Here is a 13,508-nt window from a genome sequence, read left to right as displayed (position 1 = left end):
TAAAATACTTTTTGTTATATTAAATATAGTTTTTGTTATATTAAATGTTTATTTTATATTTTGGTATTGAGTCTGTGATTTATTTGGATTCTGAAAGAAATAGTAAAAAGGAGGTCATTGCACCAATCGGAGTGAACCCTTGTGCATATATAGGTACACTCGGAAATAAAAAAAAAATAATTGTTGAGCAGAGATCATCTCTATGGTAGGATTAAATGTTATGATAATATCCTCTAAATATAATAAATTCTCTTCATATTAACAATGGCATAGTCGATGACAGGATTGGTTATGACTTAACTAGTTTAGAATCCAGAAAGTAAATCTTGACTCAAGTAAAATGGCTACAGAAGATAGCAATATTAGTAGTGAAGTTTCTTTAGTTAAAGATGAGGAATTTTTTAGGTTAATTAATCCAACTTTAGTAATGCCTTCTTTCTCAGGAGATAGTAGTGAAAGCATAGAAACATTTTTTAAATATGCAGAAAAAATTAGATTTGGGAAAATGGTTAGATTTTCATTTGTTGATTATACTTCGGAATAAATTGTTGGGCAAAGCCAAAACATTCTTAAACACATCTCCTTTACTGAAAGACATTGACAGTTATGCAACATTTAAAGGTTTGCTAATATCAGAGTTTTCAAGTGTAGGAGAATTAGGGCCTAACATATGGAAAATTCATCAGTGCACTCAAGGTAGTAATGAGTGTTTCAGAATATTATCACAGACTTAGGAGCATTGCTTATAAATTTAATGTTTCATCTGAAGAGAAATCCTCTTTAGAATGGTTGCTGTTTAATCAATTTACGCTTAGCCTTAAAGATAATTTGAAAGAAACGGCATACAAGAAAAAGGTTAAAAATTTTGAACTTGTTAAAGAAAAGGAAGAGAGACTTAGAGATATATTTCATTCTGAAAATAATAAGCAAGTAAATTCTTTTCAGTATAATCAAACTCATTCTCCTAGCATTGTGGCTGCAGATAAAGTGAGAAGGAAAGTTTCATAAATTAAAAGGTGTTAATAAAAAGAAACAGTCTAAAGAAACTTCTGTGAATTTCACTGAAGATATTCCAGAATCTGAGTCCAAGGTACAATTACATGACTTAGAAAAATTAAAGGAACTGAAACCATTTCTTAGTGAAGAAATAGAAAGACAACAGAGACCAATAGTAAAAGGACTGGAATTTTTGTTTAAAATGATATCTGATTTGACAATATCCAAGAATCTTGCAGATAATCAATCTTTATCTTGTAAATCTAATGGTATGACAGGAATAAAACATCTCAAAGGAGATAGATATATTCCAAAATGCTTTAGATGCAGTAAACTGGGTCATTTTGCTAAAGACTGTTAGGGGTAAATCTTGTTTTCAACATAAGAAATCAGAAAATAAAGAAAAATCTAGAAATAATTATTCCAATATTATACTGGCAACGACAGAAATGTCAAACTACTCATTAGACATGGGTAAGGCTAAAGACAGCTCCAACCCTGAAAGAGTTTGATGTAGCATTAGATTACCTCCTTATACTAATGGAGGTAATCCTTTGTCAGTTCTACAAGGATTTATTGAAGATGTGCCTTGTGAAATCTTACTTGACACTGGTGCACATATTTCACTCATTTCTTATAGTTTAACAAAATTAAATCTATAATTCCAAATGATATTTCAGTTTTAAGTTATCCAATAAAATTAAAGGGCATATTTGAATCAGAAATTTCAGCTGATACAACACAAATCAATGTTTTTGTTTCAATTCCTTGTTTCCCATTGAAAGTTTGTCATCCATTAATAGTTCTTCCGGAATCATCAAATCCAAATATTCAGCAACAACCTCTTCTCTTGTAAATATGTTACAGGATTTCAGTAATGCAAATCCATCACTAAGCACTACACAGTTTCTTGCAGCAAACACAGTTCATTTTATCTGCACTCTCCAATGCATAGGGAAAAATTCACTCCAGATTCTGATTATTGCATGGAATGCCAACGGCCTTAAAAATAAAATACTAGAAGTGCAAGAATTCAATAACAGATATAATCTGGATATATTCTTAATTTATGAAGCTCACCTGAGACCTGCTGATAATCCTAAATTCAAAGGATATCAACTTTACAGGAATGATAGGCTGGATTATAGAGGTGGTGGTACAGCCATCCTCATCAAAAATCACATCAACCATCATGCTGTAGCCATTCCTACAACCACTAATCTCAAAGTCACAGGTGTCAATGTCATCACATACTGTCGGAAACATAAAAATCTATGCTGCTTATAACCCACCATCAAAAACACTGCTGACCACAGATCTGGATGCCAGCCTCAGAGTTAAACTACTGGTTATTATCGCCGGAGATTTAAATGCACAACATCGCGCCTGGAGCAGTAGGTCACAGAGTGTCAAAGTCACAGGTGTCAATGTCATCGCATACTGTCGGAAACATAAAAATCTATGCTGCTTATAACCCACCATCAAAAACACTGCTGACCACAGATCTGGATGCCAGCCTCAGAGTTAAACTACTGGTTATTATCGCCGGAGATTTAAATGCACAACATCGCGCCTGGAGCAGTAGGTCTATAAATAAGAATGGCCGCATCCTATTTAACTACACAAGCTCAGATTGCACAGCTGTGGCAGGCCCCTCAGTGCCAACTCACCACAGTCCGACTTGCTCATCTGACGTCTTGGATATAGCTGTCCTGCAGTAAACCCTGGAATAATCATTGAATGAATTATCATCAGACCACAATCCTATTCCAACTGGGTTATCAGAGGGGACTTTCCCCTTTGCTTCACACCTTCATTCCCTGGGGAAAACTATCCAAAATGCTTCTAAACTACATTGATCCTGTCTCTCATATTAATTCCAAGGAAGAAATTGATTCTGCAGTCAATAAACTTACTGATCAAATCAACACAGCCATAGCATCTATCAGCTCAAATTCAATTGCTTTTAAGCCTAAACGACTACCAGATGACATAATGAACTTAATCAGGGAAAAAAATAAAGCAAGAAAAAGATACAACACCAGAGCACCCAAGACAAAAATATCTCAACAAAATGAACAGTGCAGTGAGAGATGCACTTAAATCCCACAGAAACAAACTATGGGAAGACAAATTAGCCTCCATATCACCTGGTGATCAAACCATCTGGAAGTTCCTGAGGAACATCATAAACATCTCTTCCTCCTCTCAAATCTGACCTAAACATTGTTTACACAGATGCTGAAACTATAGCTAAAAATTTAGAAAAACAGTGTAGCCCTTCTTATGGTAATCGAAATTTTAATCGTATTTACAAAGTCCGCAGACATTAAAACGGCCTGATACCTGTACCAGCCAACTCGCACCTACTTCTCTAGCTGAAATTTATGACATCATAAAGAATAAAAAAAGCTCCAGGGTCTGACTGCATATCCAACAAAGTTATTAAACTGCTACCCCGAAAGGCCATCGTACATCTTACAACAATAATAAATGCCATGTTCGGGTTTAAGTACTTTCCCTCTGCATGGAAGTTGGCAGACATAGTTCCTATATGCAAGCCTGGTAAGGATCCTTAGTTATCAAAGTTATCGTCCCATAAGTCTGATTTCTAATTTGGGCAAAATAGCAGAAAAAGCTGTCCTTTCCAGAATTCAACTTTCAATAAAAAAAATTAAACATCCTTCCTTCAGAACAGTTTGGTTTTCGCCAGTTTCGTAGTACCACCCAACAAATTCATTACCACAAGTTACAATTGGCACCAATACACCGCAGCAGTTTTTCTTGACTTAGAAAAGGCGTTCGACAAATTATGGCACTTTAGACTACTTTTCAAGTTGATTTTAGTTGGCATTCCATTAGATCTAGTCCAAATTATAAAATCATTTCTTAGTGGCAGACAAATGCAAGTCAAACTAGATGATATATTATCTACCCAGAGACGAATCTTGGCAGGAGTGTCTCAAGGATCCCTACTGGCAGCAATACTTTTCATGATTTACATGGCAAACATTCTGCACAATCCAATGTCATCTGTCATTGCCCTATACACAGATGACGCAGCTGTACTAACCAGATCTATTAAACCGCACCGTGTCACCAAGAAACTGCAAGAAAACCTGCAGAAATTAGAGCACTGGTTCTCAGAATGGAGATTGCAAGTAAACCCTTAGAGTATCGCCATGCTCTTCACTAACAACTCTACCTCCCAAAGATGACATCTTCCTATTTAATATCAAGATTCCCTGGAAAGTGGAAGCCAAATAACTGGGTGTACTGCTGGACAGAAAACTAACCTTCAGTCCACATTTAAAAGCCTCGTGTACAAAAGCATCAAAAATCATTGCACAGCTTTACCCTTTTATCAATAGGAATAGCAAGCTGGATACCAAAATAAAACTGCTCCTTTATCAGTTGATACGACCTATTATTACTTAGGCATCTCCAGCCTGGAGCCACACCTCAAGTACAAATATCCTCAAACTACAGAGGGTGCAAAACAAATGTCTCTGCATGATCTTAAACACACCATGGTATATCAGAAATGTCTAACTCCACCGGGATACAAATATCCCCTACATCTACTCTTTCCTGCAGTCTTCAGCAGTAAAGTTCTTTTCAGCATCCTCTTCACATCCAAATGAATTAGTGCAACAAGCAGCAAATTATGATGAAACAGACTTCTCCAAATATAGGAGACCCATTGAAAGATCTTCCAAATGAAGATCTTTCAATCGCACCCACTCAGGCAGAGCACTTAGCTCAAACTTTTCCCTACACAGCAACCTTATCAGATAGCAGGGATTATAAAAGCATTTTGCTTCACCCTTATAGCCAGCAATGTCTTGCTTAGTATCGCCATTCTGGGTCTGCCTCCCACTGAAGAGACTTCAAAGGTCGAAAGTGGTCTGGGTAGTGGCCTTTCCCTTAATGCATAGCAGTATACATCTCTGCATGGAGATGTGTTTTGCATTATGGGAGATACTGAGACAAGGAGTGATGAGAGCTTGGTCCACCTTTGCTACGAGTTGCCAAGGGATGTACCACCTTACCTCAGTCCCAAAGATATTTTCAGGTGCAAACTTTGTTTGCTTACACTTGGATAAAGGATTAAACTAAATTTATTATAGTCTAACCAAGTGCAAAATAAACTTCCAACATCAGGAGTGATCAGATTTGTGATGAAGGGGGAAAAAAAATTAACTCTGCCTGTACTTGTTATTATTATTACCACCCCAAGACCTCATGGAGTCAGACTCATCTGGGAGGTCCTTTTATCACACACAGCTCATTATACCGTGTTTTAAACACATTCAAACTCTTTGCAGACACCACATTCTCAGGCAAGGCATCCCAATCATTCACAACTCTGCACGAAAAAAAACCTGCCTCTCGCACCCTCTTTACACAGTTTCCAGGGATGATCTCTGGTTCTCCCCTGATCTCCCACTATTCTCTGTAAAAACTTCTCCAATGTTGATCCTATAACAACCTCTTACCAACTTATAGGTCTCTGTCATATCTCCCCTCTTCCTCCTGTCCACCAGACTCTGCAAATTACATCTTCTCAATCTTTCCTCATACTCGACATTCCAGTGGTCAGAAACTACCTTAGTCAGTCTCCTTTGTACCCTTTCCAACATCTCTTCATCCTTCTGAAAACCTGATGACCAAATCTGGGCACAATAGTCCATGTGTGGCCTAATCAAAGCTTTATACAACGGAACAAGAATCTCCTTACTTCTACATGTCAGTGTCCTCTGCATCATTCCCAGAAGCCTTTGTGTTGTCTTCACAATTTTGGCGATGTCCCCTAAATTTTAGATCCTTATCCACCATCACCCTCAGATCTCTTATTTCCTCTACCTCCAACAATATATTCTCACCAAGCATAAATTCTGCATCTCATCTTTGTTTTCCAAATTTTAAAACCTTACATTTTGCAGCATTGAACTCGCATCCCCATTTCTGTGCTCAATCTATTCAAGTCTTCCTGCAAGGCCACAACATTTTCACTACACTTCATGGTTCGTCCCAGCTTCAAGTTAAACAGCAATGGACCTAAAACAGACTCCTGAGGCACTGAACTGGTGACATTCCTTTTTCTGGATATTGCTCCCCCATACACAACTTGTTGATACCTATCACACAGTCTCCAATCCAATGCATCAATCTAATATCCAACCCTGTCTGCTCTAGTTTGACTGTCAACCTGTCGTGAGGTACTCTATCAAAAGCCTTTGTGAAATCCAAGTATATTACTGTATATCCTTTTCCCTGTACAAGGAAGCAGTCACTTTATTGTAATAGGCAAGTAGATTACTAAAACATGACCTCCCTTTAGCAAATCCATGCTGTCTATCAAAGATAATACCATTGTTATCAACCCAACTCTGGATCCTAGTTCTCCAACAACTTAACCAAGCTTCTTCACAAGCTTCTCCTACAACTTAATCACAACACCTGACACACAGATAGGCCTATAGTTTGATGCTTGAGTTCGATCACCTCCTTTATGAAGTGGCACAATCTTGCCCTCCTCCCACTCCTTAGGAACTTGACAGAGTGCAAGACTCATATTAAAAAAAAAATGTCAAGGCAGGTGTCAACTCCCTGGCACATTCTTTCGGAATAAGTGGTGATATATTATCAAGTCCCACAGACTTATTAATATCTAGTTTACTCAATTCCCCATACACCTCTTGCTCACCTACAGTCAGTCTCTCCTCTCTACTTGCTGAGCATTTTACCAAAATAACATTTATTTTTGTAATTATAAAATGTTAGATCAATTAATTAATGTAATTGCTGAATCTTCTCAAGTGTGTATTGAAATTCACTTCATGTACATTATACTTGTTAGTTCTTGAACATCTTTCAGTGAGTACTCTTATCCAAGATGTAAGTCACTTAGTACTGCCCTTCTGTTGATCCATTCATTTCTCAGAGTAACTGTATTCTTTTATGGCAATGATGTTATAAAAAAATGTAATTTTCAAAATTGTTGGCCTGTGTGCAATAGAAAAATCAACTTAAACATAGTGCTTGGACCCATGGTCATCTCTCAACTAGTTCTTAATTTTTTTTTTTTTAAGGACTTCATTTTTATGTGCATTCTCTATGGAGAAAAATATATCAGAATGGAATTGGTTTAACTGATATTGTAAAGATTACTAAAATAAAGAGCTAAAAGGTTTCATTTCAGTGATGCAGAAATTATGAGTCAAGTGGATATTAGATCCAGCATTATTTCAAAGGCCGAATATGGAAACTATGAATGTTTCTTAAGGTAAGTTGACCAGAGCTTGCAGGAATACACTCCCCAGTATTCACCTTAGTATGGACTACTTAGAAGACTTAAGTGCTGCCCAATCATCGATATTTATTTGCCTTTTATTAGTCTATTTTGATACGGTTTCACTGACCTGACAGTTGTTTCGAACTGGTTGGTTCTCCTCAGAGATAAGGTAGAAACCTTTTGAGAGCAAAAACTCCTTCACTACTAAGAAACTTAAATACTGAATGAGTTTTTTTTTGCTTGCATAAGGAAGGTGCAAGAGAAATGGAAAAGACTCCCCTCCCTGTCTGAGAGCAGAGCCTTGTAACTCCTTTTGTATAATAGGCTCAATATAGAAGTAACAAATTATAGACCAGTTAGTGTCTTGATGTGGTTAAGGTACTAGAAATTTGAAGGCACACCTCAGGAAGAATGAATGATAGGAATATTAAACTGTGGGGACAATAAACAATATGGCTCTGAAGGAGAGATCTCATTGTAGTGTAATTCTTTTATAATAATGTAATAGTAGAGTTTGGAAAGAGAAGTAGCTACACTACATTAGCTTGTCAAAGACATTTGACTAGCCTAGCATTGCATAGACCTCTATAAGTTGGAGCAAATGGGAATTGGCGATAAGTGACTGATGGATAGACATCAGTAATATAGGTGGGTTGGAATCTGAGGGAAAAAAAAAAAGCAGGTAACCAATGGTGTGATACAGATCTTAGTATTTACACTGCTGCTGTTGGGAATGACAGACAGTCTTAACTATTCTTTTACTAATAGCACTAGTTGCTTGTAGTGTTTGTTTTTTTTTTGCTTAGTCTTATTCTTCTCTTTGGTATGTTCTTTAGTTATCCTTTATATTGCATTGTTTTTATGATTTTTCCATTCTTTTGTTTCTGGATTCAAACATTCATTGGCTGTATCTTTTGGTTTTCTTTTGACTTGCAAATTCCTGATTTTATTTAATATTTTTACATCTTCAGTTTTTTTTTTAATGTTTTCATCTTAGTGGCTTCATTAATTTGTAATGTTTGTGGTTACTGCATATGTCAGTACTAGTTTTTTGTAGATTCATAATTAGGTTTAATGGACTGAATACAGCATAGAGAAATAATTTATATTTTAATACACTAGTTTCCTATATTTCATCTCTTGCCGATACTCCAGGGATTTAGTATTGAAATTGTAATAACAAAAACAATAAGCAGAAGTTGGACTAGAAGCCTAACTTCTAGTCCAACTTCTCAAATGTTAAAATTTAACACTACCATATTTATCTAGATTAGGTTTTTTTTAAATCTACTGTCAGTTTAAAAAAATTTAAAAAAAACCTGCATTTGTTGCAGTGAAATAGTTTTTCATTTGATTTTGTGCAAAACTATTAAAGGCATTATCAGCTAGACCTGACTGATTATAGTTGTGGTGGTATATGTATTTCTTGTGTTATGGTGGCTGTTGGCATATCTCCCAGTTTGATAAGTTGCAAGGACAAGGAACCTTCTAACACTTAGAATGCTAAGGGGAGAAAGTGGATAGATAAGGGCAGCCAGCTTCAAATTAAGTTTTCAAAGCATTTCAGAAACATTTCTTTAAAATTCTGGCTATTTACAATGAATCCCAGATATAAGGTATAGTAACAGCATTACTGTAATGTATGTTTTGGCACTATAGCCATTGGGCAGAATAAAGGAGCTCAGCCTTGAAGGAAACCTTTATTTAGAGGACAGAAGTTATTTTCTTTTTCTTAAAATAAGATGTTGGAGGAGGAAGGATGGGAAAATTTGTCTGTATCTACCCCCTTTTCTAGTTACTCTGATAGCATGTCTTCTCCATAGTACACTTCTTATATATTAGTTTACAGAAAAATCCACCCACAGAGGTATGTAGATGCATACATACTCCCCCCCCCCCCTTCTATATTCTCCATGCATTCTTGTTACACTACTACATAGAAAAGTATAATTTAACTTAAGTCATACTAAATGCTGTTGTGCAAGAATAAAACATTTCATATACAATAAGAAAGATGAGCAAAAAAATTGCTTCACAATACTGGGACAATGATTAGTAAGACAATTTGTAATACTTTAATGTTCTGCCTATTTCTCTTTGATAGAATAAAAAATCTGTAGGTCGCAAGACATATGGCGCAGAGGGTGAAGCTTGACGCTTTCATATTCCCTGTTGTCTGTTTTGGGAGCAGTGATGGGAGAGATTTGTGAGCTATTTTAGCTCGCCCTGAGTGGGCAGAAGTGGTTATTCGTCGTTGGGTGTTAGGATGGCTTTCGTTCTTTTATGTTTCCAGTAGTCATTACTGTCATAGTTTCTGGCTTGTTGTATCAGTTGGTTTGGATGCGTAGATGTCTTCATAAAGAATTTTTCTGCTAGGGAGCGTAGTAGTGGAGAGATGTAGGGGATATTTATGTCCCAGTGGATCTGGGCATTCCTGATGAACCACGGGGCATCCAGAATCATTCGCAGGCATTTGTTCTGTAGTCTTTGTAGCTTGAGGATGTTTGTCTTGGAGGTATGGCTCCAGGCTGGGGAGGCATATATGACTGTGGGACAGATCACTGTCTTGTACAGTAGTATTTTATTTGTTGAGCTTAGTTTGCTGTGTCTGTTGATCAAGGGGTATAGCTAGGTGATAACTTTTGAAGCTTTGGTGCATATGCTCTTGATGTGGCTGTTGAAGCATAATCGCTTATCGAGAAGAATTCCTAGGTATTTTGCTTCAGTTTTCCAGGGGATTTTAGAGTTGAACAGGGTGATGTCTCCTTTGGGGGATGCTCGTCTTCTTGTGAAGAGTATCGTTGTACTTTTCTGGGGGTTTAATTGTAGTCGCCAATCTTTAAACCATTTTTCTAGATTCAGGACGATGGTGGATACGAGAGGATTTTGAGGGATGTCTGCCATATAGATGTTGAACAGGATCAGAGCTAGCAGTGATCCTTGAGGAACTCCAGCGAGGATTTTCCGTTGGGTTGAGACTATTTCATTGATTTTGACTTGCATCCTCCTGTTGGAGAGGTATGATTTGATTAGGTGCATCATGTTTAGTGGAAGGTTAGTGATGATAAGTTTGTAGAGGAGGCCTTGGTGCCAGATCTTATCGAAGGCCTTTGAGATGTCTAGGAAGACAGCTCCAGTGTGTTGATTCCAATTGAATCCTGTGGTGATGTATTCTACCAGTCTATGGATTTGATGGGTGGTGCTGTGATTCTGACGGAAGCCGAATTGTTCTTCTGAAATTTAATTGGTTGACATGATCTTGGAGTCTGAGGATGATTTTCTCAGCTATTTTCCCTAAATTGGATAGCAGGCTGATGGGACGGTAATTTTCAGGTAGGTGTGGGTCTTTGCCTGGTTTGTGAATTGGGATGAGGTCAGCTATTTTCCATGACTGGGGGAAGTGCTGCCATTTGAGGATGGAGTTTATGATGTTTGCCAGATGTGCTATGGCTTTGCGTGGTAGTGCCTTGATGACTCGGTTAGTGATGCCGTCAGGACCTGGGGCTTTTTTGATCTTGAGATGGTTGATGATGCCGATTATTTCGGTAGGTGAGGTAGGCATTATAGGACTTGGATTGACATCAGGACAATTTACTGTGAACCTGACTTTACGATGGATCTTGTATACGTGGCTGATGTTTAGGTTATATGCAGGACTGCATTGTTTCTCTAGGTTTCTTGCTATGGCTTTGGCTTTGTCAGCATCTGTGTATGCAAGGTGTTGTTCTGCTTGCAGAGGAGGGAGGGATTTGCACTTGATCCTGAGGTTGTTTAGGAATTTCCATATAGAATGATCTGCTGTGGAGATGGAGGTGAGCTTGTTGTCCCATTGTTGGTTCCTGTGGTTCTGGAGAGCTTCTCGGACAGATTTGTTTAATCTGTTGAGGGCTGTTTTGTCCTGGAGAGCACAAGTGTTGCGATATCTTTTTCTTTGTCTGTTTTTTTCCCTTAAGTCCATGATTTCTTCCGGGAGACAATTTTGTTTGTGGGTAATCGTGGATACTGTGGCTGCTGTTATGGCTTTATTTGATTTGATTGGTGAGGTTCTTTATTGCCGTGTCTATTTCTTCCTTGGCTTTTATATGGGGAACTGGACCAATGTGTTCTGGTAGCACTTTCTTGAGTTTCTCCCAGATGGAGGTTTGGGGGGGAGAGGTGACTGATCTTTGTTCCCTAAGTGAAATAGGATTGGGTTGTGGTCTGATAATTCGTTCAGTGCTTGAATGCTGTGCTGGTATTTGATGTTGTGTAGAATGGCGATGTCTAGGATGTCGGCTGTGCCAGTTAGGCTGTGGTGGGTTGGTTCAGTGGGTCCTGTTAAGACAGTGTTGTTTAATTCTGTGTAGCTGAAGAGGATACGGCCATTTTTATTTGTGGTTCTGCTGTTCCAGGAGGGATGTTTGGAGTTTAAGTCCCCAGCAACGATGATGGATTCATTTGTGCCTAGTACAGCATCCAAGTCGGAAAATAGCAGGGGAGTTGTAGGCAGCATAGATTTTAAGTCTTCCAGTTGAATTTGTGTGGACTTCGACACCGGTGAGTTGGAGGTTGGGGGGGAGGTGAGTATTCCATTGTGCCTGATGCAGTTCCTGATAAATATGGCTGTACCACCACCTCTGTAGTCCAGTCGGTCGTTTCTATATAGTGTGTAACCTCTCAGTTTTGGTTTGTCTGCAGGTCTTAGATGAGTTTCATTAATTAGGATGACGTCAGGGTTGTATCTGAGAGAATTCTTGAAGTTCAAGAGTCTTGTTTTTTAGGCCATTGGCATTCCAAGCGGTGATCTGTAGAGAGTCTGGCAGTAATCTAGTTTTATTCATTAACAACCATTGATAATATGGTTTGAGTTTCTTTTAGAAATCTTTTTGTGGAGTTTGAAGGGTTTGACTTACTGAAGTCTTGAAGCATGTTTGCCAATGAGGCTGTGATGACTGTTGTCATGTTTGGAAGAATTTGGTCCTGCTGGATATATTTGGATGAGCGGGCTACGTCAGCATATGTCCTGCTTCGACAGTGGCTTTCCAGACTGTTGGTATTTTTCCCACTTGTGAGAGCTGGTATTTTGTTGTCTTTTGTTGGGTGTCAGGCAACTAGGGAGCCGTCAACTCAGGTGCCTGTGGGCAGGGTTCAGAGATCTGTTTCCTTTTGTTGTCTGTTTTATTCTTAGGGTAGTGACTGCAGCCTCTGTACTTTGCCGGGTGCGCCCCCCCCCCTCCGCAGTTTGCGCATTTGGCTGGTGAGGTCCTGGATTTTGAGCAGGTTGCTGTGGGGTGGTTTTGCCCACATTTGAGTCATTTGTAGTCTGCTCTGCAGAGTTCCTGTGCGTGTCCGTACTTCTGACATCTGTAGCACTGGCCTGACGAGGCTCTTTTTTTTAGTCGTTCTGTTGTGATTTTCAGACCACAGATCGTTGTTAAGTTGTGTGTGTGTTAGGTATCTCAACGAGTACTAGGGGCATTGGACTCTTGTCAGCCCATAGCATTCTGCTAACTTTGACAGGTGGGAGATCGTGGAGGCAGAGGTTTTCAGTAATTTCATCTGTGCAGATGTTTTCTGTTACTCCCCCGAGTACAACTTTTAGGTTTTTTCCAATTTCAGTGAGTAAGTATGATATTTAATATTTGACTCGTCCATGGTTTTTGTGAGGAGTCTGTAGTCGCCTACTGTGGTAGGCTGGATTTTAATTCCGTTGTCTACGTTTTTTGCCCATGAATAGGCAATTTGGTGGTTTTGCATAATAGGCCTAAGGGCCGTCCAACATTCTTTTTCCCGTAGAACAATTGGAGGAACTTTTTCGTTGTTGGGTGTGGGGAGGTCAGTGTTGGGGGTATCTTCTTCCATCCCCTCATTTATCTGAGTCTCCGCTGTTTTACGTTTTTTCCGTGCATGGGTTTCTGTATCATGTTTTGGAATGGGAGCAGAGATTATCAGGTTCATCTTCCCTTCTTCTGATGTTGAGTTGTCCCCTTCTGTGGAGTCGTCTGTCGCTGAATATAGGTTTAGAAACCCTGGCCACTCTACCTCAAATTTCTTCAACAGTTTTTTGAGGAGGTTCAGCTCTAGCTTCTTATCCAATGATTGGATAAAGTCATCGGGACTTAAACTGGTCATATTTGAAATATTCAAATATATGCTTACCTGAGCTGGATCTCAAGGATTTCTGTATAGCGTATAAACACAAAATATAACACACTAAAGGACTATCGCGAGACCG

General features: G+C 38.6%; 1 protein-coding gene across 1 annotated transcript in view; it reads left to right on the top strand.

The window, feature by feature from the left end:
* The window catches only part of grp (serine/threonine-protein kinase grp), a 207,825-nt gene that overhangs the window by 25,059 nt on the left and 169,258 nt on the right, over positions 1 to 13,508 (top strand). The gene's annotated exons all lie outside the window — the stretch shown is intronic.

Source organism: Typopeltis vanoorti, chromosome 23, assembly GCF_054136105.1.
Source record: "Typopeltis vanoorti isolate ZY-2024b chromosome 23, IOZ_Tvanoo_1.0, whole genome shotgun sequence".
In the NCBI taxonomy this organism is placed as follows: domain Eukaryota; kingdom Metazoa; phylum Arthropoda; class Arachnida; order Uropygi; family Thelyphonidae; genus Typopeltis; species Typopeltis vanoorti.
Note: the sequence above shows the minus strand (reverse complement) of the source record. Positions and strands in the feature narration are given on the sequence as shown.